This window comes from Macaca thibetana, chromosome 1, assembly GCF_024542745.1.
Source record: "Macaca thibetana thibetana isolate TM-01 chromosome 1, ASM2454274v1, whole genome shotgun sequence".
NCBI lineage: Eukaryota > Metazoa > Chordata > Mammalia > Primates > Cercopithecidae > Macaca > Macaca thibetana.
The window spans coordinates 7148664-7175860 of record NC_065578.1 but is presented as its reverse complement, the minus strand read 5'-3'; the positions used below and the strand labels follow the sequence as shown (position 1 = coordinate 7175860).

Sequence of the window (27197 nt, the reverse complement as noted above, 5' to 3'; positions counted from 1 at the left end):
TTTCTTTAAGTGAGCTCAGTGATAAATGGAGTGCAGTGGCATGATCTCGGCTCACTGCAACATCCACCTCCCAGGTTCAAGTGATTCTCCTGCCCCAGCCTCCTAAGTTGCTGAGACCACAGGCACGCGCCACCACGCCCGGCTAATTTTTGTATTTTTAGTAGAGATGGGGTTTCACCATGTTGGCCAGGCTGGTCAAGTATCTGGCAACATATGTTACTTTATTAACATTAGTTTTGGGGGCACACACACCTTTTCAGTTTCAGTAGCACTTTGTCTGAGCTGGTTCTTCCTACAGGATGTTATCGACAACATGTACTGGGGTATTCCTATATAAAGAATATTATTTTAGTGGGGAATTTGCAAAACTCAGAATCAAGTTGGGGGAACGTATACATACAACTTATGCATATACATAAATAATGAACACACACTCTCTCACTCTCTCTTTTTTGTTGTTGTTGTTGTTTTTGAGACTGAGTCTTGCTCTGTTGCCCAGGCTGGAGTGCAGTGGCACAATCTCGGCTCACTGCAAGCTCCGCCCCCCAGGTTCAAGCAGTCCTCCTGCCCCAGCCTCCCAACTACCTGGGACTACAGGCGTGGGCCACCATGCCTGGCTAATTTTTATATTTTTGACCTCAGGTGGTCCATGGTACCTTGGCCTCCCAAAGTACTGGGATCACAGGCGTGAGCCACTGCACCCAGCCTTTTTTTTTTTTTTTTTTTTTAAAGACAGGGTCTCACTATGTTGTCCAGGCTGGCTTCAAATTCCCAGCCTCAAGCGATCCTCCCACCTTAACTTTCTAAGTATGAACACACACTTTTTTTTTTTTTTTTTTGAGATGGAGACTGCTCTGTTTCCCAGGCTGGAGTGCAGTGGCCCGATCTCAGCTCACTGCAACCTCCCCCTCCAAGGTTCCAGCGATTCTAGCAATTCTCCTGCCTCAGCCTCCTGAGTAGCTGGGATTACAGGCACATGCCCCACGCCTGGCTAATTTTTTGTGGTTTTTTTTAGTAGAGACAGGGTTTCACCATGTTGGCTAGGCTGGTCTCGAACTCCTAACCTGAAGTGATCTGCCCACCTCAGCCTCCCAAAGTCCTGTGATTACAGGCTTGAACCACCACGCCTGGCCAAACACTCTTTTGATTATTTTTTTCCAGTTAGATCTGATCTGCTGGTAGCTTTCAGCATCACCCTAGCCCCTTAGCTTTCTTCCCTTTAGGCATACCAAAATAAAGATCAGGACATTGAGAAAGGCAGAGTAGCATAAAGCTACAGAAAGGAAAATATGAAATTAATAACATCTCACTTATCCAAGAATCACATATGTAGTTACCTTAGCTAATTGGAACTCTGTTGACAAAAAGGGAAAGAAAACACAAAGAGGTATTTCAGTAGTCAAATTAGAAGTGACAAAGCTAATGCACTAAATATTACATACACAGAGAGGCAAACACAGGGGAATACGTGATCATTGCTCAGAAGAGAAATGAAAGTTTTTTATTCAAAAAATAGTACATTGGCTGGATGCAGTAGCTCACCCCTGTAATCCCAGCCCTTTGGGAGGCTGAGGTGGGCGGATCACTTGAGGTCAGGAGTTCAAGACCAGCCTGGCCAACATGGTGAAACCCCATCTCTACTAAAAATACAAAAATTAGCCAGGCGTGGTGGCGCGTGCCTGTGGTCTCAGCAACTTAGGAGGCTGGGGCAGGAGAATCACTTGAACCTGGGAGGTGGATGCTGCAGTGAGCCAAGATCATGCCACTGCACTCCAGCCTGGGTGACAGAGCAAGACTCTGTGTCAAAACAAACAAACAAACAAACAATAGTACATGGACTCAAAAAGCTTATTCATGCAGAGCAAGCCGGTGCAGAGTCAAAAGGTCTAACACTCTCAAACCTGTGAGAATCCCAATTGTGAAATCCCAATTTCACGCCTATGGCTGTAACAGTCTAGAAAAGCTACTAGCACATAGTAGGCCCTCAATATGCATTCACTGGTGAATGATGGACAGCAACTACTCTCCTAAATGAGGAGCCAAGACCTCAATAAACAGATAGATTGTACTGAATGTAATTTTAGTTAGGGATAACAGATGTAGAGTAACATTGTACTTTTTTTCCAAAAAGCTCACTATAAAAATAAGTTTCCTGGCCAAGTATAGTGGCTTGCACCTGTAGTCCCAGCACTTTGGGAGGCCGAAGTGGGCAGATCACTTGAGGCCAGGAGTTCGAGACCAGCCTGGCTAATACGGTGAAAATAAAAATATATAAAAATTAGCCAGGCGTGGTGGTGCACACCTGTAACCACAGCTACTTGGGAGGCTGAGGCAGGAGAATCACTTAAACCCAGGAGGTGGAAGTTGCAGTGAGCTGAGATCATGTGACCGCACTCCAGCCTGGGCAATACAGCAAGACTGTCTCAAAAAAACCAAAGTGTTTCCTGTATAATGAAGCCAGCATCAGACAGGGAAAAGTTAATTGGTTCTAAAATGGAACCTGAGTTGTTGTCTACTGCAGGAGAAGTGGAATTAAATGGAATTCTGCTATGTGGCAGCAGGAAGCAGCCAATGTAGAATTCTATACGAAAGGGCAATTTAATTTCCATTCCTTTGGGGTAATAGATGGGATTTCTTTACTACATATATAAGTGGAAGAATATTCCCTCTCATATATCACACTACATATTTTCCTTAATTTATAATGTAAACTCCACAAGGGCAAGAAGTTGTGGCGGGGTATATACTACTGGGTCCCAGTGCCCAGAGTGGTCCTTGCACAGAGTAGGGGATCAATAGCGGAATGAATGGAGTAATATTGGCTAGGTGGCAAGACCTCTCCTAGACCAACACATAGCAGGCCTCTCCGACGTGAGGCACACTGAGTTTGGCAGGTTCCGGGAATGTCAAGGTGGAAGGTGAGGTGTGTCCCTGCCTTCATGGAGCTTATAGTCTAGTTTAGAGGAGATATCAAAATACAGCAAGAGTCCTAGCACAGTGGCTTATGCCTGTAATCCCAGCACTTTGGGAGGCCGAGGCGGGTGGATCACTTGAGGTCAGTAGTTCAAGACCAGCCTGACCAACGTGGCGAAACCCCGTCTCTACTAAAAATACAAAAATTAGCCAGGCGTGGTGACATGTGTCTGTAGTCCCAGCTACTCGAGACTACCTTTATAAGAGCTTTGGAGTTCACAAAGTGATTTTGTATATAGCATCTCATTGGATTCTCCCAGCAATCTTATGGAAATGGCCAGACAAGTTTGATAATGCTCATTTCACAAGTGAAGAAAAGGACTCAGAGAGGTAAACTGAAATCATGCGATTTCACACAACTAATAAGGAGAGTGCCCAGCCTAGAACCCAGGTGTTTAGACTTCCGGTCTACTGCTCTTTCCATTAAATCACAACTTTGCTGTTTCATTCACATCCCAGGTTTACCAATCTCATTGGAACTGATCTCTTTCCTAGTCAGTTCCTTCTTCTACTTTCTCCCTTTTCTAAATTGTGAATAAACTGAAGGACTTGAGAAGTCATAACCTGGCCGGTGAGAACACACGCAAATATGAAATTTGAAAATAGTTACAGAATAATGCACACATGAATGAAGGGTGAGTTTGTGCTTAGTAGGTAAATTCCTAAAGAAACCAATCAATGTAATTCAAAATAAACCTAAGTAGGCCGGGCGCAGTGGCTCACACCTGTAATCCCACACTTTGGGAGGCCAAGGCTGGCGGATCACCTGAGGTCAAAAATTCAAGACCAGCCTGGCCAATGTGGCAAAACCCTGTCTCTACTAAAATTACAAAAAAAAAAAAAAATTAGCTGGGCGTGGTGGCTCATGCCTGTAATCCCAGCTACTCAGGAGTCTGAGGCAGGATAATTGCTTGAACCCGGGGGATGGAGGCTGCAGTGAGCCGAGATCACACCACTGCACTCCAGCCTGGGTGATAGAGCAGGGCTCCATCTCACAAAATAAATTGAATACAATAAACCTAAATAAACACTAGGAACACTATTAGGTAATTAAGAACTTTCTAACTTGAATTTTGTTTATAATTTTGAAGGAAAGGGAGGGATAAAAAACAACAGGAATGAACAGTGCCATTTACTCCTTTTTATCTGGCCCGGAACGAAATGTACTTGTAAATACTAGGAGTACATGTTGTTTTTATTTAACCAATTAGTCACAGGTTAAATGAAGCAACTAAAAAAAAAAAAAAAAAAAAAAAAAGTTTCTGCAAGAAGGAATCTACAGGACAGGTGCTGGTCACTGGAGAAATATAAATAAATGAATCGCAAAATATGGAGACTAGGAAAACAAAATCATGTGGAAGTAAATCTGGCAACTTCACTCTCACTGTTACTTAAGGATTCCTCTCACAGAAAATGTGAAATCTCACAGTAATCTCATGGTAAATAAACGGCCCTGTGTTAAAAAATAGCCGAACACCAAAAGGTTTGTCCAATCTGTCTCCACGTTTCCAAGTTTGTTCCCAATATTCTCGGGTTCGCTGTGGTGCTGAGCCTTCCCAGGGCGCGTTGCCACAGCTGTAATTGTGCATACTTCAGGGAATCAGAGATGCTGCTGTCTGGGATTCCTGGGGTAAAGTCTGTTCAAGTTATGGGAAGTCCCCCGCTTCACTTTCTTCATGCTAGAAAAGTCTAGAATTCATTTTGTACAAGTCACATCTGAGAGCGCAGCCAGATCTAAAGCATTTTTTCCCTTGAACAAAGGAGCAGCCATCTCCAAAGTCCAGTCCAACCTGAAATACCAGATTTCCTGACGAGAAGCCTGCCCCGTGCTTGCCCAGTGCCTTGTTTAACCCCTTCCTTCCCTCGAGTCCTCAGGAATCTACCTTCAAACACCATCAAGGTTTTTTTGAATTTAAAATATGTATATATGTATATATCCTTATCTTTTAAATTCAAATAACCTACGTGTGTCTGTACATGCACACACACACATTTTTTCACCTGTATATATATTTAAATATATATATAACTTGAGCCCAGGAGTTTGAGGCTGCAGTGAGCCATGATTGCACCACTGCACTCCAGCCTGAGTGACAGAGAAAGACTCTGTCTCAATAAAAAAAAAAACAATTATACATAAAAAGACAAAAACTAACAGATGTTGGCAAGGTTGCAGAGATAAGGGAATGCTTGTACGCTGTTGGTGTGAATGTTAAGTTAGTTCAGCCACCATGGAAAGCAATTTGGAGACTTTTCAAAGAACTTAAAACAGAACTAACATTTGATTCAGCCATCCTGCTACTGGGTATATACCCAAAGGAAAATAAATAATTCTACAAAAAAGACATATGCACTTGTATGTTCATTGCAGCACTATTCACAATAGCAAAGATCCGGAATCAACCTAGATGCCCATCAACAGTGGACTGGATAAAGAAAATATGGTACATATACACCATGGAATACTACGCAGCCATAAAAAAGAGTGAAATCATGTCCTTTGAAGCAACACAGCTGCAGCTGGGGGCCATTTCTTAAGCAAATCATGCAAGAACGGAACATCAAAGACTGCATGTTCTCACTTCTAGGTGGGAGCTAAATATTGAGTACACATGGACATAAAAATGGGAGCAACAGACACGAGACTGCTAGAGGGAGGAGGAGGGGAGAGGAACAAGGGTTAAAAAACTACCTCTCCAGTACTATGCACACTACCTGGGTGATGGGATCATTCGTACACCAAGCCTCAGTAACACGCAATTTACCCAGGTAACAAACCAGACCATGTATTCCTTGAACCTAAAATAAAAGTTAAATAATAATAATAATAATAATAATGTCTTCACTGTCCGGAGTTTAAGGTCTTGTGATTCTTCTTCATCATACTTGATACATGCAATTAAAACTTATTAGATATAAAAAGTTTTGGCTATGAAAAATATTGTAATCAGGCCAGGCACGGTGGCTCACGCCTGTAATCTTAGCACTTTGGGAGGTGGAGGCGGGGGTCAGTAGTTCGAGACCAGCCTGGCCAACATGGTGAAACTCCGTCTTTACTAAGAACACAAAATTAGCCTGGCGTGGTAGCACATGCCTATAATCCCAGATACTTGGAGGATGAGGCAGGAGAATCACTTGAACCTGGAAGGTGGAAGTTGCAGTGAGCCAAGATCACTCCATTTCACTCCAGCCTGGGCAACGAGTGAAACTCCATCTCAAAAAAAAAAAAAAAAAAAAAAACATTCTTTTAATCAGAAAAATAGTGGAATCTGAAGCATAAATCTTTTATTAAAAACTAATAAACTAAATAAATGCAAGTAAGATGATGATATACCTTGTTTTTTTTTTTTTTTTTTTTTTTTTGGCATATAAAGTTAGGAAAGATTTTTTTTAAAAAAAGATCAACACTCATTGATAGCAAAATATAGAGGAAATGAACACTCAAACACTGTTGGTTAGAGTGTAAATTAGTTTAACTTATTTGGAAGGTAAGCTAGCAATTGGTATCCAAAGATTCCATCATTTCCTTTGATCTGATCATTCTGCCTTGATCAATTTTTTCTAAGGAAAAAATTAAACATGTACAAAAAGTTTGGGGTGAATAGTTGTTCATTTCAGGATCATTTATAATGGTCAAAATTAGAATCAGCCATGCACGCGAGAACTGAGAAAATAATTGGTGTGATTATTTTTGGTATGGTCACGGAAAGAAGCATCAGAATGTGTGTGTGTGTGTGTGTGTGTGTGTGTGTGTGTGTGTGTGATGGAGTCTCGCTCTTGTCGCCCAGTCTAGAACGCAATGGCCCGTTCCCGGCTCACTGCAACCTCCGCCTCCTGGGTTCACGCCATTCTTCTGCCTCAGCCTCCCGAGTAGCTGGAACTGCAGACACACGCCACCACACACTGCTAATTTTTGTATTTTTAGTACAGACAGGGTTTGGCCATGTTGGTCAGGCTGGTCTCCTACTCCTAACCTCTGGTGATCCTCCCGCCTTGGCCTCCCAAAGTGCTGAGATTACAGGCTTGAGCCACCGTGCCCGACCAGAAATGTTTAATTATCACTTCTAGTTCTGCTGAGTATGTTAATATGAGGCAGGCAATCTAGGCGCTGCATTCTTCAGAAACAGAATATATTACTTTAAAAAACTGTAGGTAATCTGCCAGTCAGTCAAGGCTCTGACTAAAATGACTAAAACCCAAGAAGTACATTAAACTTTTCTGCCCAAGAATATAAAATTCCAGCCTAGCGAGGTGACTCACGCCTGTAATCCCAACACTTTGGGAGGTTGAGGCAAGCGGATCATTTGAGTTCAGGAGTTCGTGACCAGCCTGGCCAACGTGGTGAAACCCCATCTCTACTAAAAATACAAAAAATTAGCTGGTTGTGGTGGCGCACGTGTGTAATCCCAGACGCATGGGGAGGCTGAGGCAGGAGAATCGCTTGAACCCACGAGGCAGAGGTTGCATTGAGTCGAAACTGCACCACTGCACCCAGCCTGGGCGACAGAATGAGACTCCATCTTAAAAAAGAAAAAGAATATAAAATTCCTTTGTTTGAAAATTTTTATTTTCCTCAGGAAAAACACTATGGATAACTAGCAATTTCTTACAACTGATTTTATATTATGCAATTATTTCACAGACGAATATATCAATAATTTAAATAAAATATTTTTGAAGTATTTTCTCAAATAAAATCTATGCAATTTACATAATGACTTCCCCTCATGGCACGAATAAAGTGCTCAGTAAATATTATTTATTGTCACAGCCGAGAGCTTTACATATATTGATTCACTAAATCTTCAGCCCTGTGAAGTGGGCCCTGTTATTATCCCCATTTGACAGATGGCACGCCGAAGTACAGGCAGCTTAAGTAATTTCCCCATATAACCCAGACAGGAAATGCCAGAGGCAGAACTGGAATCCAGGCAGTCAGCATTCAGACCCAGAGGCCTCAACCACTGTGCAACCCTGTTTTTAAAATGCAATAATTATATACAAATATCATAATTAAAACTCATGTAACCTAGATTAATATTTAGAATGCATTGGGATTTTGGTTCACTGGAAGCAGGAGAGGGGCCACGCGTGGTGGCTCCCACCTGTAATCCCAGCACTTTGGGAGGCCGAGATGGGCGGATCACTTGAGGCCATGAGTTTGAAACCAGCCTGGCCAACATGGTAAAATACTGTCTCTACTAAAAATACAAAAATTATGGGCATAGTGGTGCACATCTGTAATCCCAGCTACTCGGGAGGCTGAGGCATGAGAATCACTTGAGCCTGGGAGGCGGAGGTTGCAGTGAGTCGAGATCGAGCCATTGCACTCCAGCCTAGGCAACAGAGAGACTCTGTCTCAAAAAAAAAAAAAAAAAAAAAAAAAAAATTAGGTACATGCCTATAATCTCAGCTATTTGGAAGGCTGAGGCAGGAGAATCTCTTGAACCTGGGAGGTGGAGGTTGCAGTGAGCAAAGATTGTACCACTGCACTCCAACCTGGGCAGCAGAGCGAGACTCCATCTCAAAAAGAAAAAAAAAAGAAGCAGCAGCAGCAGGAGAGGGAGGAAAGAGATGATCAAGGAAGGCTTATCCAGGAGGTGTTGATGCCAAGGCATCCACAGAGGTCCCAGGTCGGGGAGGCAGGCTGGTGAAGAACATTCTAGACCAAAAGTAAAGTTTAACTGAGAGGACAAACCATAGTTTGTCCCTGAGGTTAGAACACCTGCAAATTCAGAAGGAATGATGGGCGGTGATTTAAGAGGCCAGGGCTCTGTGTCTGACCTTGCCTTTACTTTGTGCCTGAGTCTTATGTTGTCTTCTGTTTTATTCTGTGAGAAGTGAAGATGGGAGGATTTTCGGTGGCAGCGAGACATGATCAGGTATTGTTTTCAAAACAGCCATCACCCAGGTGGCGGTGTGAAAGATGGATTGCAGAATGGAAGATCTTGGAATCAAGAACACCAGTTAAAAGGCAAGAGATACAGCAGCTGCAGGCAGCTGGACCGCAGGGAAGGGATGAATGAAGAGTCTTTTAGCAGCCGGAACTCAAGGCTTTGATCCCCAATTAGATCTGAAGGATTAAAAGAACAGTAACAGGCCTGGTGGGGTGGCTCATGCCTATAATCCCAGCACTTTGGGAGGCCGAGACGGGCAGATCACCTGAGGTCAGGAGTTCAAGACCAGCTTGACCGACATGGAGAAACCCCATCTCTACTAAAAATACAAAATTAACCGGGTGTAGTGGTGCATGCCCGTAATCCCAGCTACTTGGGAGGCTCAGTCAGGAGAATCGCTTGAACCCAGGAAGCAGAGGTTGTGGTGAGCTGAGATCGCACCATTGCACTCCAGCATCCAGCCTGGTCAACAAGAGTGAAATTCCACCTCAAAAAAAAAAAGAACGTTAACAGTGTGACAGAGATAATTGACTAAAGAAAAACTAGTTACGCACATACGCATCTATTTTAGAGGTATCATGGTGATATGGTTTGGCCGTGTCCCCACCCAAATCTCATCTTGAATTCCCACATGTTGTGGGAGGGACCCAGTGGGAGGTAACTGAATCATGGAGCAAGTCTTTCCCATGCTGTTCTGGTAGTAGAGTGAATAAGTCCCACAAGATCTGATGGTTTTCAAAACAGGAGTTCCCCTGCACAAGCTCTCTCTCTCTTTGCCTGCCGACATCCACGTAAGACATGACTTGCTCCTCCTTGGCTTCCACCATGATGGTGGGGCTTCCCCAGCCACGTGGAACTGTAAGTCCAATGACACCTCTCTCTCTTTTGTAAGTTGTCTGGTCTCAGGTATGTCTTTACCAGCAGTGTGAAAATGGACTAATGCACGTGGTAAGTAAACTACTTCTCATAAGACCACTTACGTTCCTAAGAGGGGAGTCTATTTTTTTTCCCTCCTGACATTCCCTTTCCTTATAATAACATCCGGAACCATAATTATTCTGATTTCTCTATTAATTACTAGGACACCTCAAAGAAAGCAAAATATGAAAAGCGGAGAATTTGCTTCTCCAGAATTACGCCTTTGCATAATCATCGAAATCGAATCATTTTGAAGAACCCATATTGAATGTAGCCAATTCTCGAATCTTGTTTTTTGTTTGTTTGTTTTGTTTTGTTTTTTGAGATGGAATCTCACTCTGTCGCCCAAGTTGGAGAACAGTGGTGCGATCTCAGCTCACTGCAACCTATGCCTCCTGGGCTCAAGCAATTTCCCTGCCTCAGGCTCCCAAAGAGCTGGAATTACAGGCACCCACCATCACAACCAGCTAAGTTTTGTATTTTTTAGTAGAGATGGGGTTTCACCTTGTTAGCCAAGCTGGTCTCAAACTCCAGACCTCAAGTGATCCACCCGCCTCGGCCTCCCAAAGTGCTGGGATTACAGGCATGAGCCACTATGCCCGGCCTGGAATCTTGTTTTTTAAAACACTTTTTTAAAAAAGGTTTTCAAGTATAGAACTGACATTCTGATTTAGAAATGCAAATACCAGCCGTAAATTCAGTTATGTTTTACGTATAAAAAATTCTAAAACAGCAACTCAAAGTACTGTTTAAAAAGTTCTAAATGACTTTTTTAGCTGTACCTGCATCCTTAAAGTAGTCAATTCAGTTTTTAAAAATACAGTATATTTAAAGGAATACGATTATAAATTTATGTTTTGAGGATAATTCAACAACCAAGTTAAGTATCTTAGTAGATAAATGTTCCTTTATTAAATGTACCTTCATCTTAGATAAACTGCAATGGAATTCTAATTCAGGATCGCAAATTGTTTGAATAATGGTCAAAGCTGATTAAATTATGAACTAATTGGCCGGGTATGGTGGCTCACGCCTGTAATCCCAGCACTTTAGGAGGCAGAGGCAGGCGGATCACTTGAGGTCAGGAGTTCAAGACCAGCCTGGCCAACATAGCAAAACCCTGTCTCTACTAAAAATACAAAATTAGTTGGGTGTGGTGGCAGACACCAGTAGTCCCAGCTACTCGGGAGGCTGAGGCAGAGAATAAGTTGAACCCCCAAGGCAGGGATTGCAGCGAGCCGACATTGTGCCGCTGCACTCCAGCCTGGGTGACAGAGCAAGACTCTGTCTGAAAAATAAAAAATATGAACTAATAAACATATTTTTCAATTAAACAATAAAAGCCTTTGGAAACTACTAAAGCACTAAATAATAATAATAATAATAATAATAAAATGTAAAAATTAGCCTTAAAGAATCAGAAAGCAGCATCTGAAAACCCCATCCTGGTCACAGTGCTGACAGCACTCCAGGGAGTCCCGAAGCAAATCTGCTGTTCTCAAAGACGGGACACAGATCTCTCCTAAAGCTGCAGGTCCTGACCTCCCTGGCGATGAGGCTGAATTACAGCCTAATTAAAGCCAAAGAAGAAGGCTTTGTCTGTCTTCTCCCAAGAGATGGAAAGGAAAAGCTGGAATTGCAATTTGCAGGATAGCCTAGACCCAGCTGTAACTCCCGCACTGTCCTCTGAAGTAAAAGCTAAGTATTAAAGGAAAGGCTTTAATGGAAATATAAGACCCTGAAACAATGCCAAAGAAGGCTGTTTTAGAAAAATGACAGAGTACACATATCCTCTAAATCCAGTAACATTCCCTATTCGTAATAATTGATGTCACCAAGCAATAATGGGAATAAGCAAAAGCACATAGGCTTCCAAGTCAGACAGACTGCCACCATTTAGTAGCTGGGTGACCTTGGGCCAGTTGCCTAACCTCTCTAACACCTCATTTGCTTCATCTGCAAAATGGTGATAATTATACTTACTTTTAAGAGATGGTATAAAGGTTAAATGAAATAATATATGTAAATGAACAATGCCTGGCACCCAATAACCTCCAATAAACAGTCACTACAATCGTTTGCCTGAAGTTTCTTCATTGGCTTTGCATTTCTAATAAATAAATAAATGTTTCCAGACTTTCTTTTTTCCTTTTACCACCAACTGAGGCAAAGCGGACTCTGCTTTCTGTCCAACTCTACCTTTTTTGTTTGTTTGTTTTTTTAATTGAGACAGGCTGGAATGCAGTGGCGCCCTCCTGGCTCACTGCAGCCTTGACTTCCTGGGCTCAAGCAATCCTCTCGCCTCTGCCTCCCAAGTAGCTGGGATCACAGGCATCAGCCACCATGCCTGGCCAATTTTTGTATTTTTTTGTAGAGATAGTTGCCTTGGCTCCTATCTCATCTCTTGATTTGAATCATGGCAAAAACAGAAGCAAAAATCCTTGAGTGCCAACTTATGGGTCCTGAATACAAACAAGAAGGTGAGACCTCCATCGATGAAGCAACTAGAATGAGGTTTTAAAAATGTATCTCTGAGCCAGGCACAGTGGCTCACGCCTATAATCCCAGCACTTTGGAAGGTTGAGACATGAGGATGACTTGAGCCCACTAGTTGAAGACCAGCCTGGGCGACATAGTAAGACCCTGCTTCTACAAAAAAAAAAAAAACTTAAAAAAAATAGCTAGGCATGGTGGCACACGCCCTAGTCCCAGCACTTTGGGAGGCTCAGGAGGGAGGGGTCACTGAGGACAGGAGTTTGAGACCAGCCTGAGCAACATAGCAAGACCCCATCTCTATGAAATAAAAAACAGGATAAAATAAATAAATCATAAATAAAAACTGTATGGTCCAGGCTGGGTGCAGTGGCTCACACCTGTAATCCCAGCACTTTGGGTGGCCAAGGCAGGTGGATCACTTGAGGCCAGGAGTTCGAGACCAGCGTGACCAACATGGTGAAACCCTGTCTCTACTAAAAATACGAAAAAATTAGCCAGGCGCGTGCCTGTAATCTCAACTACTCACGAGGCTGAGGCAGGAGAGTCACTTGAACCCAGGAGTGGGGAGGCAGAGATTGCAGTGAGCCAAGATGGCGCCACTGCACTCCAGCCTGGGCCACAGAGGTGCCATCTCAAAAAACAATAAACCTGTATGGTCCAGTCCTAGATTATGTGATGTAGACTGAAATACTACGGTGATGCACAAGTGGAAAAATTTGATATGGGTTCGAGCAGTGACTCTCAAACTGTGATCAAGGGTCACTTCTTTTGTTTTACTTCGTTTGGTTTGGTTTTATTATGTTTTGTTTTTATTTCCACCCCTTCAGGAACCAAAAATCGGTCCTATTGCCTATGACTTTAACATAGCTCATGCAGCATGCAACTCATCGCAAGTTCAACAGCATCCAAAGGGGTCCATACCCTGTCAAGACTAATTCCCTGATCACATGCTTGGGTGTTGGGGGCAATGCTAAATAAATAAAAAGTCTGTTACTCTCATTTACTTTCGATTTCTGTGCTCCTCTTCTCACAAACCGTAACAAGCAGATTTTGAACTAGTTCTAAACTAGTAGTTCGCAAACTACTCTGTGAGTTTGTCCTGATCTGGATGTAAAGGATAGGATCTTGCTTCTTGGAGGAGCATCCCAGGAGGAGCCGTGGAAGACGAAGCCAGGTTCTAGAGGCTGGAAGAAGCCCTGCTTGTACTCAGGATCATTATTTTCATCACGGCTCAGCACAAATCAGTAGAATTTGGGGTGGGGTATAAGATATAGCAAGAACCTCTATATTTCATAAAATGAGGGGAAAATTAATTCAGTAAGGATCCCAAAAACAACAAAAAGAAGAGCACATACATGAAGGTGTTTCCAAACCACCACCTGCCTCGCTGGCTTAGCAGCAGCAGCTGAGGGGTAGAACCCAGAGTACATTCCCGTGGAGGAACAGTCAACACTTCATGTCTGCACAGCCATCTCAGGAATCCTCTTAGTCACTGAAGGAAAGGAGACACGAGTGAGTCCAAGGTTTTGGTCAAACCCTGCCTGGCATGAACTAGTAAGCTCAGACTCAGGCCACACTGCCTGGGTTCAGATCCTGGCTCATCCATTTCTAGCTGTGCAGCCTCGGACAAGTTGCTTGACCTCTCTTTGCTTCTGTTTCCTCAGCCATAAAGTGGGAATTACCCTTCCTCAAACAGTAGCTGTGAAGACTGAAGGAGGTAACACATGTAAGTCCTTTAGAACAGAGCCTATTACATTGGAAGTGTTAGTTATTATTATTATTTTTTCTTTTTTGAGATGGAGTCTCACTCTGTTGCCTAGGCTAGAGTGCAGTGGCACAATCTAGGCTCACTGCAGCCTCCACCTCCTGGGTTCAAGCGATACTCCTGCCTCAGCCTCCCACACAGCTGGAATTACAGGCGAGCTCCACCACGCCTGGCTAATTTTTGTATTTTCAGTAGAGACAGGGTTTCACCATGTTGTCCAGGTTGGTCTGGAACTGCTGACCTCAGGTGATCCGCCCACCTCGGCCTCCCAAAGCGCTGGGATTACAGGCGTGAGCCACCGCGCCCAGCCATTATTATTATTATTATTTTGAGATAGGGTCTTGCTCTGTCACCCAGGCTGGAGTGCAGTCGTGCGATCGTGGCTTACTGCAGCCTAGACTTCCCAGGCTCAAGTGATCCTCCCAGCTCAGCCTCCTGAGTAGCTGGAACCACAGGCACACACCACCATGCCTGGCTAATTTTTTTATTTTTTGTAGAGACAGGGTCTTGTTATGTTGCCCAGATTGATTTTTTTTTTTTTTTTTGGAAACCGAGTCTTGCTCTTTTGAGTTGCCCGGGCTAGAGTGCAGTGGTGCCATTTCGGCTCACTACAACCTCTGCCTCCCGGGTTCAAGCAATTCTCCTGCCTCAGCCTCCCAAGCAACTGGGATTACAGGCGCCCACCACCAAGCCCGGCTAATTTTTTGTACTTTAGACAGGGTTTCACCATGTCGGCCAAGCTGGTCTCAAACTCCTGACCTCAGGTGATCCACCAGCCTCAAACTCCTGAAGTGTTGAGATTACAGGTGTGAGCCACTACGCCAAGCCAACTATTACTAGTACTGCTACTACTGCTACTACTACTATTTTTATTAGGCTTTTTTCTTCTTGCAGGTTCGTTCCCAAGACCAATTTTAGAAGTATTTAAGAAGTCCTAGTCTAATTCAGCAGCTCGGATGATGAACCCCTGATATTCAAAAGCCCTAAGTCTGAACAGAGCCTCTTTCATTGGCCCCCTTCTCCCAGTTAGTTGCTACTCACAACCTTCAAAGCCCTGATCAAATCTCACCTTCTCAAGTACACTGTATTAGTTAGAAATTGCGTATAACTGCACGGAATTGAAACCCATCTACTCGGCCAGACGCAGGGTCTCACACTTGTAATCCCAACACTTCAGGGAGTTGAGGTGGGATTGTCTGAAGCCAGGAGTTTGAGACCAGCCTGAGCAACAAAACAAGATCCCTGTCTCTACAAAGAAAAGAAAAGAAAAGAAAAGAAAAGAAAAGAAAAGAAACCCATCTACTGTGGCAGGATGAAAAAGGAGCACACTGTCATCACTTAACAAGAAGTCAGGGTAGAAAGACGGGTCTGGGCGGGGCGCGGTGGCTCACACCTCTTAGTGCTTTGGCAGGCCGAGGTGGGAGGATCGCTTGAGCCCAGGAGTTCAAGACCAACTCAAGCAACATAGTGAGACCCTATCTTTACAAAAAGAAATTTAAAAATTAGCCAGGCATGGTGGCGCATTCCTGTGGTCTCAGCTACTCAGAAGGTTGAGGTGGAAGGATTGCTTGGCCCTGGGAAGTCAAGGCTGCAGTGAGCTGTGATTGCACCACTGCACTTCAGCCTGAGTGACAGAACAAGACCCTGTCTCAAAAAAAGAAAAAAAAAAAAAAAAAGAAATATTTACATGCCTTATAAGGTTAATGTTATGAAAAATATGTCAAAAGAAAACCAAGATGCAATGGGAAAATATGTTTGGTAAGAGCTTGATACATGTGGTGACAGAAATACCAGAGCCTTAGTATTCATATGGGATCGACTTCAAGGTCATGAGAACAGAAAAATGTCAAATAGGGGAATCCCAGGAATACCAACTGTGTTATTTGGTAATAAACATGGGAGATGGAGATAATAAGATGAGAGGTGGGGACATATTTATTTGGTTGTGGTTGTCTTTTTCTTTTCTTCTCCTGGTTCTCTCTTCCCAGTAAAAGAGGGACATGCTTATATAAAGTGAATTAAACTACTCAGGGAAACTCACTGACCAATACAAGTTTATCTTTTTTTTTTTTTTTTTTTTTTTTTTTTTTGAGACAGAGTTTCTCTCTTGTTTCCCAGGCTGGAGCGCAATGGCACAGTCTCGGCTCACTGCACCTTCCGCCTCCCGAGTTCAAGCGATTCTTCTGCCTCACCCTCCCGAGTAGCTGGGATTACAGGAGCCTATCACCACACTTGGCTGATTTTTATATTTTTAGTAGAGATGGGGTTTCACTGTGTTGGCCAGACTGGTCTGGAACTCCCAACCTCAGGTGATCCGCCCACTCGGCCTCCCAAAGTGCTGGGATTACAGGCGTGAGCTACCCCGACGGCCAAGATGTTTATCTTTGTTCACTTACTTAACAAACACTTGTTGGAGCCTGCTGAGTCCTAAGGTGCTCTAGTAGGTCCTGGGAGTACATGGTAATCAAACAAACTTGGTCTCGACCCACGTGGCACTGATATGCCAGTTGGGGTGCTAGGGCAAGTCAATAAAGAAGTAAACAATCTCTCCTTCCACAGCCCAAGATGCCAAAAAGAAAGAAGCCCAAGGGGAAGAAGGTGGCTCCCGCCCCTGCTGTCATGAATAAGCAGAAAGCCAAGAAAGTAGTGAATCCCCTGTTTAAGAAAAGGCCAGGTCAGGCGCGGTGGCTCATGCCTGTAATCCCAGCACTTTGGGAGGCCGAGGTGGGCGGATTACTTGAGGTTGGGAGTTCGAGACCAACCTGACCAACATGGAGAAACCCCGTCTCCACTAAAAATACAAAATTAGCTGGGCATGGTGGTGCATGTCTGTAATCCCAGCTACTTGAGAGGCTGAGGCAGGAGAATCACTTGAACCTGGGAGGTAGAGGTTGCTGTGAGCCGAGATCGCGCCATTGCACTCCAGCCTGGGCGACAAGAGCGAAACTCTGTCAGAAGACAGACAGACAGACAGACAGACAGACAGACAGAAAGAAAGAAAGAAAGAAAGAAAGAAAGAAAGAAAGAAAGAAAGAAAGAAAGAAAGAAAGAAAGAAAAGAGAGAGAAAGAGGACTAAGAATTTTGGCGTTGGACAGGACATCCAGCCCAAAAGGGACCTCGCCGGCTTTGTGAAATGGCCCCACTGCATCAGGTTGTGGCGGCAGAGAGCCACCCTCTATCAGAGGCTGGAAGTGCCTCCTGTGATGAACCCGTTCACCCAGGCCCTGGACCGCCAAACAGCTCCTCAGCTGCTTAAGCTTCCCCACAAGTACAGACCAGAGACAAAGCAAGAGAAGAAGCAGAAGCTGTTGGCTCCGGGCTGAGAAGAAAGCTGCCAGCAAAGGGGACGTCCCCACTAAGAGACCACCTGTCCTTCAGTGTCCTTGAAGCAGGAGTGAACACCGTCACCACCTTGGTGGAGAACAGAAAGGCTCAGCTGGTGATCACTGCACACAATGTGGATCCCATCGAGCTGTCGTCTTCCTGCCTGCCCTGTGTTGTAAAATGGGGGCCCCTTACTGCACTATCGAGGGGAAGGCAAGACTGGGACGTCTAGTCCACAGGAAAATCTGCACCACCTTTGCCTTCCCATGGGTTAACTCAGAAGACAAAGGAGCTTTGGCTAAGCTGGTGGAAGCTATCAGGCCCAATTACAAAGACAGACATGATGAGATCCGCTGTCACTGGGGAGGCAATGTCCTGGCTCCCAAGTCTGTGGCCCGCATTGTCAATCTCAGAAAGGCAAAGGCTAAAGAACTTGCCACCAAGCTGGATTAAATGTACACTAATGAGTTTTCAGTACATAAGAAGAATTGAAATAATACAGATTTTCCTCCAAAAGAAAAAAACAAAAAGATGTAAACAAATGTACTGCTGTAAAAAGCACAATGAGAAGGTACCCACGAGAACAGCCACAGAAAGAACACTGGCACTCCCGAGAACAGAAAGAGAAAAGGCACAAGGCAGCAAGGACTGGTGTATTCCAGGAATGTGACAAGGCCAGGTGGCCGGCAAATCGTAATCAAGGGGACAGTGGCTTGACAGGGTACACCTCTCTAAATGCATCTCCCAGGACTGGCCCTCACTCTAAGGCCAGCCTTGCTTGACTTGAACAAGCGAAGCACTCTCTTGCCTCAGGCCCTTTGCATGACCTCAAACACTCTTTCCCTGTGTCTTCTCATTGTTCACCCTGATTCAGATCTCTGCTCAATAACCCCATATCAGTGACCATCCCATCTAAAATAGCCCCGTTACAGGCCAGGCACAGCGACTCACACCTGTAATCCCAGCCCTTTTGGGAGGCCAAGATAAAAGGATCACCTGAGGTCCAGGCGTTCAAGACCAGCCTAGCCAACATGGTGAAACTCCATCTCTACTAAAAATATAAAAATTAGCCAGGCATGGTGGCACGTGCATGTAATCCCAGCTACCTGGGAGGCTGAGGCAGGAGAGTCACTGGAATCCAGGAGGCAGAGGCTGCAGTGAGCCAAGATCACGCCACTGCACTCCAGTCTGGGTGACAGAGCGAGACTCCATCTCAAAAAAGTAAAATAAAATAGCCCGTTTAGCCCCACTCTGTCTTTTAACTTTACTGCACCTTTTCCCCTTAATTGTCTTGTATATAAATATTGTCTTGTCTACTTATTGTCTTGTATATAAATAGAGATATTATCCGTCTCTAGAATGTAAGTGCCCTAACAGCAGGAACTTCATTTGCTCATTGATGTAGCTCAGTACCCAGAAAAGCACCTGGAACGGAATAGGCTTTTAATACGTATTTGTGGAATGCATAAATACATTACAAGTGTAAGAGCAAGCCAGAAAGAGCAGAAGATACATAGAATAGTAAAATTGCCACATCTTCTCTGGGTCCGTGAGCCATCACAAATGGGTTACATCGAATTACTTGAGGATATGAAAGAAAACCGATAACTTCAAAAGCGATGCCTTTCAATAAAGAAAAAAACAAAAAACACCAGGCCAGGTGTGGTGGTGCACGCCTGTAATCCCAGCACTTTGGGAGGCTGAGGGGGGTAGATCACTTGAGCCCAGGAGTTCAAGTCCAGCCTGGAAAACATAGTGAGACCTTGTCTCTAAAAAACTTTTTTGTTAATTAGCTGGGCATGGTGGTGCATGCCTGTAGTCCCAGCTACTAGGGAGGCTGAGGTGGGAAGATTGCCTGAGCTCAGGAGGTCAAGGCTGCAGTGAGCCATGATGAGACCACTGCACTCCAGCCTGGGTGACAGGGAGACCCTGTCTCAAAAAAAATAAAATAAAATAAAAATAAAAGAAGATGAAGAAGAAAAGAAAAGAAAAAAAGAGATTGGGCACGGTGGCTCACACCCGTAATACCAGCACTTTGGGAGGCTGAGGCAGGTGGGTCTGTTGAGGTCCGGAGTTTGAGACCAGCCTGGCAACATGGCGAAACCTCATCTCTACTAAAAATACAAAAATTAGCCGGGTATGGTAGCGGGCGCCTGTAGTCCCAGCTACTCCGGAGGGTGAGGTATGAGAATCTCTTCAGTCTGGGCGGCAGAGGCTGCAGTGAGCCAAGATCAGGCCACTGCACTCCAGCCTGGGCAACAGAGCAAGACTCTGTCTCAAAAAAAAAAAAAAAAAAAAAAAAAAAAAAAAGGAAAATAAAAAACACCCTGTTAAACTTGTAAATAATTTTCAAATGTACCCCAACAAAAGCTGAAAATGGCAAAATAGATGCCAAGAGCAAAGGATTAACTATGCTTAGTATATAGCAAATCCCTCTTTGCAAATTAAACAAATAGATTATAACAAGGCAAGAGATATTCAAGGCGCAGAGAATGAATCCAAGAAATCCATTGTGCTAAACAAATGTACCAGGGTAATCAGGAAAGATCAGCAATGTGGAAACCAGGCTGGAATGCAATGATGTGATCTTGGCTGATTGCAACCTCCACCTCCCAGGTTCAAGCGATTCTCCTGCCTCAGCCTCCCGAGTAGCTGGGACTACAGGCACCCACCACTACGCCCAGCTGATTTTTGCATTTTTAGTAGAGACGGGATTTCGCCATGTTGGCCAGGCTGGTCTCGAACTCCTGATCTCAAGTGATCTGCCAGCCTCGGCCTCCCAAAGTGCTGGGATTCACAACATGAGCCACTGTACCCGGCCAGTAAAAGTAAATTTTCTAATATTAAAATTAAAATTAAAATTTTCCCAGTGAAATCCTAGTATCATTATTAGGCTGCATAGGATTTTTCTCAGGAACACTCTTAAAAACGAGAACAAAAGAAAACAATAGAAACCAAGGCTCTAAACATTCATACATCCATTTCTTAAGTTTTCAAACCAAAACTTAAAAAGAAAACCCAGCAAACCTGTCCAAATAAAAGTGATTTGACCTCAGAGCTAAGAGAAAAGTTACTAGTCCCACAGCTACAGTATACCAAACTCACATTTCTCAAAGGTAAATGGAGACGATTTTCAGAACTAGAAAGGTGAAATAATCAGTAAAGACCAGTGACTACGGGCCAGGCGCGATGGCTCACACCTGTAGTTACAGCATTTTGGGAGGCTGAAGCGGGTGAACTGCTTGAACTCAGGAGTTCGAGACCAGCCTGGGCAACATGGCAAAATGTCATCTCTACCAAAAATACAAAAATTGGTTGGGTATGGTGGCACAGCAGTGGTCACAGCTACTTTGGAGGCTAAGGTAGGAGGATCACTTGAGCACAACAAGCTGAGATCATGTCACTGCACTCCAGCCTGAGCAACATAGACTCTGCCAAAAAAAAAAAGAAAGAAAGACTAGTGAGTACAAATTTCATGCTGTAGAAATGTAAAACTAAAAGAGAGAACAGAAAAATATCAATAAACACTAGTGACAGCTTTGATCACAATCAGAATAAAATAGGCAGCTTAAAGTATGTGAAAGCAGACAGATAAGTAGATCAACTCAATAAAAAGTAAAACCAGTAACAGCAAGTTATCAATCAGTAAACAGAGTGTAAAAACTATAAAACATGCGTAGAATTTCAAAAAGAAGGTTAGACTACTAAACCACAATCCGGAGGAGAAAGAGGATTAGAATGAACCAAATTTATCTTTCCCGGAAGGAAGATCGAGGTTTAGGTAAGTGAAATAAATTAGAAGTAGAAATACTGAAAACCAGACATAAAAGTCAAAATAACCACCCAATTTACGTTCTTAAAGCAGCCCTAAGACATTCACTCAAAGAAACATTGTGAATTAAAAGAAGCAAAAACTGACAATAAAGTGATAAGGAAATTGAAGATGCTCCAATTACCTTCATTCCTGCATTGACTAAACACATATTTATTGGGCACCTCTGTACCTCAGGCACCATTCTAGGCCCTGGGGATGTAATAATCAGATGCAAGACAAAGTTCCTGCTCTCGTGGTCCTTTCTGGGGAAGGCAACACCAAACAAACAGACGTAAGATCAGCATGAAGTATAAGCAGATGAGAGTTTCCATTTTAGATAGGGTGGTCAGAAGAGGATTCTTTGTAGAAGGAGGTTTTGAGCAGATTACTGAAGGGCCTAAGTAAGCCAGGAGAAGCTGGAGGCAAAGAGAGCAGCAAGTACTAAGGTCCCAAGGCAGAAAATACCTTTTTTTTTTTTTTTTTTTTTTTTTGAGACAGAGTCCCACTCTGTTACCCAGGCTGGAATGCAGTGGCGCGATCTTGGCTCACTGCAACCTCTGCCTTCCAGGTTCAAGCGATTCTCCTGCCTCAGCCTCCCGAATAGCTGAGACTACAGGTGCACGACACCATGCCTGGCTAATTTTTTGTAGTTTTAGTAGAGACAGGATTTCACCATGTTGGCCAGGCTTGTCTCGAACTCCTGACCTCAGGTGATCTACCCGTCTCGGCCTCCCAAAGTGCTGGAATTCCAGTGCCCAGCCAGAATATATCTTTTATAAAAACCACAAGAAGATACCTCAATGAAACTGTTAAAAACATTCATTATGTATGTAGATACGGGGGATCTTTTGGGGTGATAGATATGATCTCCAACTGGATTGTAATGATATTTGCACAATTTTACAAGTTTATTTAAAAATCATTGAATTGTGGATTTAAACCAAGTGGATCTTATGGTATGTAAATTATGCCTCCATGAAAGCACTTAAAGCACTTTTTTGGGCTGGGTGCCGTGGCTCATGCCTGTAATTCCAGCACTTTGAGAGACTGAGGCAGGTGGACTGCTTGAGCTCAGGAGTTGAAGACCAGCCTGGGCAACACAGTGAGACCTCATCTGTACAAAAAAATCAAAAATTGGCCGGGTGCAGTGGCTCACGCCTAAAATCCCAGCACTCTGGGAGTCTGAGGCGGGTGGATCACCTGAGGTCAAGAGTTCATGACTAGCCTGACCAATCTGGTGAAATCACGTCTCTACTAAAAATAAAAAAATTAGCCAGGCCTGGTGGCCGGTGCCTGTAGTCCCAGCTACTTCAGAGGCTGAGACAGGAGAATTGCTTGAACCTGGGAGGCGGAGGGTGCAGTGAGCCAAGATCGTGCCACTGCATTCCAGCCTGGGTGACAGAGCAAGACTCCATCTAAAAAAAAAAAAAAAAAAAATCAAAAATTAATCAAGTGTGGTGGCATGTGCCTATGTGGTTCCAGCTACTTCAGAGGCTGAGGCCAAAGAATTGATTGAGCCTGGGAGGTCCAGGCTGCAGCGAGCCGTGATCGTACAGCTGCACTCCAGCTTGGGCGACAGAGCAAGACCCTGTCTCCAAAAATAATAATAAAATGAAATAAAGGCCAGCGGGGTGGCTCACGCCTGTAATCCCAGCACTTTCGGAGGCCAAGGCAGGTGGATCCCCTGAGGCCAGGAGTTCGAGACCAGCCTAGGCAACATGGTGAAACCCTGTCTTTACCAAAAATACAAAAATTAGCAGGGCGTGGTGGCGGGCGCCTGTAATCCCAGCTACTCATGAGGCTGAGGCATAAGAATTGCTTGAACCTAGGAGGTGGAGGTTGCAATGAGTCAAGATAGCGCCACTGCACTCCAGACTGGGTGACAGAGTGAGACTCCATCTTAAAAAAAAAAATTAAATTAAATTAAAATAAAAGACTTTTTCGAAGACCCACACACACAGAAAGTCAGGAGCAGCTGCAGCCAGTGCAATGAGGTGAGGGTGAAACCATGCAGCGCCCTGAGCCCAAGGCTGGCAGTGTAGTTTGTGTTCTGGTGGTTCTGGGAAGCTACGGGAGGCTTTTAGCAGGGGAATGGCGTGTTCTTGAAAGATTCTCTCTGGCTGCTTTGTGGACAACCGACAGCAAATTCTTGGCCAGTGGAGAAGCAAGGAAACTATATAGGAGGTTACTAAGAATCCCAAGCAAGTGGGGACGGTGGCTTTAACTAGGGTCAGTGCCATGGAGCAGTGAAAAGCAGTGAGGCTGGAAAGATGTTTTGAAGGTGGGCTGACGGGATTCTCTGACGGATTGGATTTGCGGTGTGAGCACAAAAAGAGAAGTCAAAGTTGACTCCTGGATGGCATCTGGCCTGAGAAATCGTGTGGGTGGTGCTGCCATTTACTGAAGTGGGAAATGCTGAAGGAGAAGGAGGTGTACAGGTAGAAATTTAAAATTCTCTTTTGACATGCGAAGTTTCAGATGCTGTTAGAGGTTGAATTGCATCCCTCAAAACAATATACTGAAGCCCTAACCCTCAGGCCCGCACAATGTAACCTTATTTGGAAACAGGGTCTTAACAGATGCAATTTTTTAAAGATGAACTCATTGTGGAGTAGGATGGGCCCTTCATCCAGTATGACTGGGACCATGGGAAGATGGAGGCACAGCGGGGGAGGGACACAGCCGCAAGTCAAGGAACACCAAGGGTTGCCAGCCGCAGCCAGAAGCCAGGAATTGGCCAGGAAAGGTTCCACCTAAGAGTGCAATGTGGCCCTGGTGACACCTTGGTCTTGGACTTTGGGCCTCCAGAGCTGTGAAAGAATATATTTCTGTTGTTTAAAGCCACCCAATTTGTGGTACGTTCTTTTTATGGCCTTTTTTTTTTTTTTTTTTTTTTTTTTTGCGATGGAGTCTCACTCAGTCACCCAGGCTGGAGTGCAGTGGCACAGTCTTAGCTCACTGCAACCTCTGCCTCCCAGGTTCAAGCAATTCTTCTGCCTCAGCCTCCTGAGTAGCTGGGACTACAAGCGCGTGCCACCACGCCTGCTAATTTTCGTATTTTTAATAAAGATGGGGTTTCACCATATTGGCCAGGCTAGTCTCGAACTCCCAACTTCGTGATCCACCCACCTCGGCCTCCCCAAGTGCTAAGATTACAGGTGTGAGCCACCACACCCGGCCTGTGGTACATTCTTAAAACAGCCCTAAGAAATCAATATAAGAAATGTCTAGGCAGGGCACGGTGGCTCACGCCTGTAATCCCAACACTTTGGGAGGCCGAGACGGGTGGATCACCTGAGGTCAGGAGTTCGAGACCCACCCAGCCAACATGGCGAAACCCCATCTCTACTAAAAATACAAAAATTAGCTGGGCCTGGTGAGGGCATGCCTGTAATCCCAGCTACCTGGGAGGCTGAGGCAGGAGAATCGCTTGAACCCAGAAGGCAGAGATTGCAGTGAGTCGAGATTGTGCCACTGCACTCCAGCCTGGCTGACAGAGCAAGAGTCCGTCTAAAAAAAAAAAGAGAGAGAGAGAGAAATGTCTAATGCAGATACTTATTAGACATCCAAGACCTGGAGTCCAGGGAGCGGGACTGAAGATGCAAATGTGGAGGTAAGTTACACATAACACTATGAACAAACACACTAGACCTCACTATAAAGCAAAACCCAGTCATCTGCTGTCTACAGGAGTTATGAAAACACAAACAGATGCCAACCTTTGAAGTAAGACGATGGTCTTCAGTCTAAGGTATCTATGCAAACTGAAGAGGAGCACGACTGATCCCTGTGGTATGAGATTAGATCAATGCCACAGCAAGGAGCATTCGCAGATAACATTGCCAAATAATGGTAAAATATTAAATCATACAAATCTAACACTCAATTCATGATTCAAGTCATACAATAAAAATATCTTAAATAGTGGAAATTGAATAAATAGACATATATTGTGGTAATGGATGACCTCAATACTTATCAAAGTGATAGAATTAAATATCAAAGGCCGGGCGCGGTGGCTCAAGCCTGTAATCCCAGCACTTTGGGAGGCTGAGATGGGCGGACCACGAGGTCAGGAGATCGAGACCATCCTGGCTAACACGGTGAAACCCTGTCTCTACTAAAAAATACAAAAAACTAGCCGGGCGAGGTGGCGGGCGCCTGTAGTCCCAGCTACTCGGGAGGATGAGGCAGGAGAATGGCGTAAACCCGGTAGGCGGAGCTTGCAGTGAGCTGAGATCCGGCCACTGCACTCCAGCCTGGGAGACAGAGCGAGACTCCGTCTCAAAAAAAAAAAAAAAAAAAAAAAAAAAAAAAAAAAAAAAAAGAATTAAATATGAAAGAATTTGACAAAGAAAGTAGCTAGCCAGCCAGGCGCAGTGGCTCACGCCTGTAATCCCAGCACTTTGGGAGGCCGAGGAGGGTGGATCATGAGGTCCGGAGATCGAGACCATCCTGGCTAACACTATGAAACCCCATCTCTACTAAAAATACAAAAAAATTAGCCGGGTGTGGTGGCGGGTGTCTGTGGTCCCAGCTACTTGGGAGGCTGAGGCAGGAGAATGGCGTGAACCCGGGAGGTGGAGCTTGCAGTGAGCCGAGATCGCAGCACTGCACTCCAACCTGGGCAACAGAACAAGATTCCATCTCAAGGCAAGGAAAGGAAAAAGGAAAGGAAAAAGGAAAGGAAAGGGAAAGGGAAGGAAGGGAAAGGGAAGGAAAGGAAAGGAAAGGAAAGGAAGCCAGGAGGATACAATAAGTACAACAGAATTGGCAGGCATAGCTTGAGAAAAGTAAAGAATAGGACAGTAGATTTACTTTTCAAGTGTACATATCCCTCTAATAAAAAGTTAACAAATTCTAGAACAGAATCTGATCATATGTGTTGAGCAAGACTACAGTGAAAACAAAACATGAACAAAAAGTACCTTGAAGAAGTTAAAACTTACAAACTATTAAACAATATCTAGGCTGGGATAAAATTCAGACCAGTGAATTCACAGTGGAAAAGATAGCTCTAATACCTCCATTTAGATACTGCTTTTTTTAATTTTTAACTTTTGTGGGTACATAGTAGATACATACATTTATGGGGTATATGAAAAATTTTGGTACAGACCTACAGTGCGTAATAATCACATCAGGGTAAATGAGGTATTCATCACCTCAAGTGCTTCTCCTTCGTGTTACAAACAATCCAATTATACTCTTTTAGTTATTATTTTTTCTTTTTTTGCAGGGAGGGGTTGGGAAGGCTGAGGGTAATGGCACGGGAGGGGGTCTTTAGTTATTTTTAAATGTACAATTAAATGATTATTGACTGTAGTCACCCTGTTGTGCTATCAAGTACTAGATCTTATTTGTCCTTTCTAATTATTTTTGTGCCCACAGATAATGCTGCCTTCAACTTAAAATTATGTCCATTAGGTTCTTGGGTGTGAGCAAAGTATGACTGGGAAATCTGTCATCCCACTGGTGGTGGAGGCTGAGTCTGTGGATTGGTCAGGCTAAGTGTATCCTTGCCAAAGCTCAGGCCCCTTCCTGGTGGGGCAGGGTTGGGCTTTTCCATAGCAGCTGTTGCTTTCCTTACAGGAACTTGACATGAGTTCTTTTTTTCTTTTCTTTCTTTTCTTTTTTCCTAAAGTCCTTTTGAGAAATCTCATTGCATCTGAAATTCAGGTCCAAATTTTTATTTCAGCAGCCTCATCAAATTAAAAACTGTGTAAAATCCATTTTTAACAAACGATGGTTCTCGGACTCAAGTGCGCTTAAGTGGGTGTTTGGCAGTGTCAAGGATTTCCTGTCTCCTCTGTTTGATGAAATCTCTAGTTATAATATTGTTATGTCACCAAGATTCATTGCTTGCCAAACCTCATCTTAGACATTTATGTGGGTTTTCCCAAATACCCTTCAGCAACTTAAATCCTAGATGTTTTTGCCAGCTACCAGGGAAATTAAATAGGGAATACAGGAAATATAAAGTGACTAACAGTTAGCAATTGCACAACT

The 27197-nt window shown here is 44.0% G+C and overlaps 1 protein-coding gene and 1 pseudogene across 1 annotated transcript in view; one reads left to right on the top strand and one right to left on the bottom strand.

The window, feature by feature from the left end:
• The window catches only part of SLC45A1 (solute carrier family 45 member 1), a 339320-nt gene that overhangs the window by 277588 nt on the left and 34535 nt on the right, over window positions 1-27197 (bottom strand). The window lies entirely within an intron of this gene.
• On the top strand, window positions 16615-18059 carry LOC126954490 (60S ribosomal protein L7a-like; annotated as a pseudogene).